The sequence below is a fragment of the Pogona vitticeps genome, chromosome 2 (genome assembly GCF_051106095.1).
Source record: "Pogona vitticeps strain Pit_001003342236 chromosome 2, PviZW2.1, whole genome shotgun sequence".
NCBI lineage: Eukaryota > Metazoa > Chordata > Lepidosauria > Squamata > Agamidae > Pogona > Pogona vitticeps.
Window position 1 is genome coordinate 208,199,428 of NC_135784.1, and position 5,537 is coordinate 208,204,964.

Sequence of the window (5,537 nt, forward strand, 5' to 3'; positions counted from 1 at the left end):
AATTTATATTATTTTTATTTATTTTATTTGTCTTATTTATAGGTCACCTTTCTCCTGATAAGGGGATTCAGGCTGGCTCACAATATTAAAATAGTAGAATTAAAAACACAATAATGTATACATTAAAAAGCAATTAAACTTTAAAATAGATTAAAATACCTTTGAATGATTAAAAGCTAACTAAGAAACATTTTATACTGATTTGGAAGAAATAAAATCAGGTACCAATCCTCTCCTAGAAATTTCCCTAACCTTTGACAGTAATTGAAGATAAAAATTTTATGTGATATCTACCTACTTCACCTGTGTATTAGTACAGATTTGGTTTACAGCCGTAACGTTTATCTCTTTTTAAAAATGGGGAATGAACCATTGCATGTGTTTTCACCCATCCATCTAATATGTAGTCTTAGGTGCAACCTAACTACAGTAGAACTATGGGCGCCCAGTTTAGATATCAGCTGTATACATTCCACCTCAAGACTACAATGGAGGCCAGGTTCTGTGGCTTCAACATCATTAAACAGCCAGATGCTTTCCTTCCTCTTTTGCTGTTTCCTTCTTGTTGAATTGCAACTCTCATCATCCCTCACTTTGGGAGTTTGAGCTGAGGGAAGTAGCAACCCAACAACACTGGGGAGCTATGCTCCCCATCCTACTCTTATCCCTTTTCTTTCTACCAGAGTGTATGTGGAACTTTGTTGTTCTTTTTAAAAATCTGACTGAATTCAGCACATTTTTTAAAAATTTGTTGAAAGTGACATTTCATTGACATATGAATTTACTGCCAGGTGTTTTATAATATTTAGTGTGTTTCTAAAGAATATATGTTAATTGGCCAAAATCCTGTTGCACGGTTATGCAGAAAGTATAACTGTTAACAGCAAGGGGATTTAAGAAATCACCATATCTGTTAGATGTACACTGCGTCCTGCCATTAAATATGCAACAGATGAGATTTCTTCACTTGCAGCAATTTGCCGTCAAAATTTACACCATTTGCATAAACAACAGTATATTGGCCATTACGTTGATTATCAAGATAAATATGTTAGATTATTTAAAATGAAGATGGACAGAATTTGGTGTCCACATATAATTTATATAAATAGGCATGACTGATCATGGTTAACCAACAATGAAGAGTACCGTTTCCATGATCTTGAATTCACCCTTCCCACAGTGGAAATTCCCACTGAAGAGCCCTCAAAAGTTTCCACACTAGGTCATGACATTTTTCATTAACCTAACAAATGTATCATCCTAACATTTCAGAATAATCCTGTAATATTTTATTCCCAAAAATGATCTATTGGCTTATGTGTAACAGACCATTACCAGGCTGCTGTATATCTCTGCATATTTATGGCATGCATCTTGACTAACTCCCAGAGAATGGATTAAATTCATTGTGCCTGTACCACAGTTGCCCAGTCTCCCACCAAATGCTATGGGAAAGACAAACTATTGCAGAGTCATTGCTTAGAAGATGACATGAACAAATAGCTCTTGTAACTTCAGAATCATACTTTATAATCTCCCCATTTGACAAACTGAAGGTGAATCTACATTGATCATTTGCATTGATGTCTTCAGCAATGAAAATGGAAGCGATTCGAAACCACATGACAATCATGTGGTTTTGAATTAATGTACTGTATTTTTCTGTGTATAATACTTTTGTCTAAAATCTTTAGGGGGAAAATTGAGTGTTGTCTTATACATGGAAGTAACCTGATGAGAGAACAAAAACAAGTGGAGGGGGAAGGGTTTAAAGTGATCCTGCTGCTCTTTCATTGCTGCTTTCCCCTCCACTTCCCCTCCATGAGGCTTACAAAGTGGAGGAGAAAGCAGGGATCAAAGGGCTGCAGGACTGCTTTGATTGCTGCTTTCTCCTCCACTTGCTAAGCCCCACAGGGGGGAGCAGGGATCAAAGGGCTGCAGGATCACTTTGATCCCTGCTTTCTATTTCACTTGCTAGGCCCATGGGGCTTAGCAAAGGGAAGGGGAAAGGGATCAAAGCAATCCTGCAGCCACGGGATTGCTTGCTAAACCCCACTTAGATTTTTTAATTTGTGGTTGGAAAAGTGGGAGGCATCTTATACATCGGGAGGTCTTATACATGGAAATATACGGTATATGTTCCCACCTGTTAGGGCTGACCATCAGCTGTTCAGCGCTGCCCAGGAAGTCATGAATGTAATGATCCCGTCTCCCTAAAGAGACCAAGATCATGGTCAGGGAGTTCCTCTGGGTGCAAAACTACCACCTTTGTTTCCTGAGGTAGGTCTTCTAGGCCTCAGAAGTGTGTAGTAAGCCCCATAGACAAGCCTGAACCTTAAAAGTAACCTTTGATTGCTTCCAAAGCAATAAACCATAGTCTATGTGCTTCCTTAGAATGCACACCAGCCTTGCAAAGTAGAACAGTAGGACCTTTTAATATACAGTGGCAACTACTACCTGTCTTTCCTCCACACTGGATTTAGATATAGCCCTGCTGTAGCAAAAGACTAGTCCTCTGCTGAAGAAATATATTTGTTTTATTAAGAAAATAAAATAGATTCATTAGCATATAGTTGTAGCTTTAAAGCATAAGCATTGAGCATATCCATCCATTACAATGTTTGACTAAACTTTACAATTTCTAGTTAAAATAAAAACAGCTAGGTAATCAACTTTGCTCTACATCCCTACATGTTGGCATCTAGAAGCTGGGCTATTCCCTCACCCTTCTTCTTTCTAAAGAAAAACAAGCCTCACATTCCACAGCATTCACCGAACCCTTTTTCACATACACAAACCCTCTCATTTTACATATCTTTAGGACCTCCTTCCTAATTACTCTTTCAAGCTGTCAACCAATTAAATCCAAGTGAGTGTAACTCAGATCACTCTGATCACCTCCCAAAGTTCTCATGATCCAAGCTCCAGGTGTCTTACCTTCTCCAAGTTAGTGGTTTTTGTTGCGTCTCCTCTCTCTGGACAGTCTGACCTTGTGACTTTGACAAACAACTCTGCACAACAAGCTCCTGAAAAACATACCTTTCTGACTTCATCTTACACAGTACATAACAGACTCCATCTTATTATAAATACAATTCCCAGTTTCCTTCCATTTCCTTACAAGGAGAAGCAGTGGAGCTGAATCCTCCACCTGGCAGGAGGCCTCTTCTGCAATCCCGGCTGGTGGATTTGGTTCTGCAGCTTCTCACAGCTTCCCGGGCAGCATCGAACAGCTGATGGGCAGCCCTGCAACTGCTTGAGGCTCCTTGGAAGAAGCTGTGGCAGGGAATCTCCCAGCTGGGAAAAGCCCCCTCCACTCAGCACCCCCAAAACAAAGTTAGTCATGGTTAGTGGGCAGGGGGAAAATTGGGTTGTGTGGAGGCAAGGGGAAGAGGATGGGACGGAAAGGGGTGGGAAGGGAAAGAGGGGGCATAAGATGAGGGTGGGATGTCATGGGGAAAAGTGACTGAGAAGTGGGTTAGGTGGGTAAACCAGCAATCAGATGGGTAGGGGAACTGTGCTTTATTTATTTTTCAAAAATTCCTGCTCTCTGGTATTGTGCTGTATCAGATAGCAGAAATTCTTTAAAAAGGAGCAGGGGTGTTCACCTATATGGAATGGGTTTGTTTTTTGTTTTTTTGCATTCCAAAGAATCAATTCTACATCCATCACAAAATAAGCAAACCTCTGCCAGATGTGCAGAAAAACTCACTTCCCTGGCACAGTAGTCTGTGTGCACACATGCATCGTGTGTACACTAAATTTGGTGTCATGTTTTTTTAAGGAGAAGCTGGTACAACAGAGGGTTCTTGCTTTTGTGTCAGTGAGACCAGGCTCTAAGCTAGTTTGAACATTTCTTTGAACTGTTTTCTCCACAGTATCTTATTTTGTGAACTCCCACTGTAGCATAAGGCTAGGATTTTCAACACATCTCAGCGGGAGACTGGGCATAAAAGCAGTGGTAAGAAAAGATAGGAGCTGAAATAGCTGTGACCTTAGTGGAAGGTCTAGCCATCTCCATCAGTCAGATGTTCTCCTTCTATTCACATGCTCTTTTTCGAGAGCTCAAAAAGCCATTATCCTACCAGTTAGAAACACAGGAGAAGTAGTGCTACAGTTTTCAGTGTATATGTGAAATCGTGGTGGCATAGAATTTACATAACAGAAATTTGATGCAAATTTGGATGTTTGTGCCCCAATGGGCGAGAAAACACAGAATAATGCAAGCTGTTCCCCGTTCTTTTTAAAGTCTGCATCTCTGTCATGTCCCGTGTCTTGTTAAGAGAAAGTGCAGGTAATTGGATATTTTTGCTAGATCTGTATATTTGCCTAAATGTTTTGAGGAATAAGCATTTTGCACTTGGAAGGATTTGCCAGCAAAAGTGATATCTTTTGTCCTTATGCGCATATATTGGAAAAGCAATAAAAGCAACGTCTTTTTTAAAAAATGCAAATACATTTCCCACCATATTTTCCCCCTCTGTAACTGCAACAATGTGACAAGAATTCTAACAGGTCCCATCAGGGGTCCAGCAGTATCAGACATTGCAGCATTTCACACTAAGGACACAGTCAGACTGCAGTATGAATCAATTTCTATTCCGGCTTTTTAAAAAAATCCGGTTTAAGTCATGTGGTATTGAAATCGGTGGCCAAATCCACTGACTGGAAATCGATTTATTTCTGGTGATTTCTGGCGTCTGCACTGCTGAAATTGGCTCATTTCCTTTCTTCTTTAGGAGCCCCATTTTTATTACCATTTTGCCCTTTTTTATTAGTAATATAGCAATAAACTGATGGCTCTATTCAGACAAGAACAGGCTGCATTGATTACTCGATGCAGCAAAAAAACTGCCTGAAAGGGGGAAAAAGTTCACAGTGACTGAGCAGTACCCGATGCATTGCTAAAGAATACTATAACAATTTTCTTAAAAATATTGTAGAAGCCATGCTGGCAATGCTACTGACATTAACAGGGGTGAGACGTAAATCAATAGCACTGGCCGTAGCCACTGAACCAAACTGATTTAAATTAATTCACAAGTGGGTTATTTTAAGATGCCCCTTCGAGGCTGTTGAAGAACACTTGCTTTGGAGCCCAAATAAATCGATTTCACTCATGTGTGCACAAGACATTATAAATTGGTTTAAATATTGCTTAAATCGATTAGCTGCAGTTCTTTTTGCCTGTGGAGCTATGCCCTACTAAGGGAGCTCCTTTCACTTTTTCAGTAAAGTGCAATCACTAAGTATCCACTAAATTTTACTCTCGCAGCCAAAATTTTTCTTCTCCTGAGCTGGCATCCCATGTCACTCTAAGCAAAAAAGACATCCATCTCTGTGTGTTCATATGTGTATATAGGGGGCACATAATAGTGTTCTGCATTGGAAAGAAATCATGCATTAGATTAGAACCTTAGAGTAAAAAAATGTCATTCAAAAAGTGGCTGTTTACAACCTTATTGAAAGGAGCACTAGAAGCAATGTAAATGCCTTGTACATGGGGGAAGAGTCTGTTTTCACTGACAATCCTC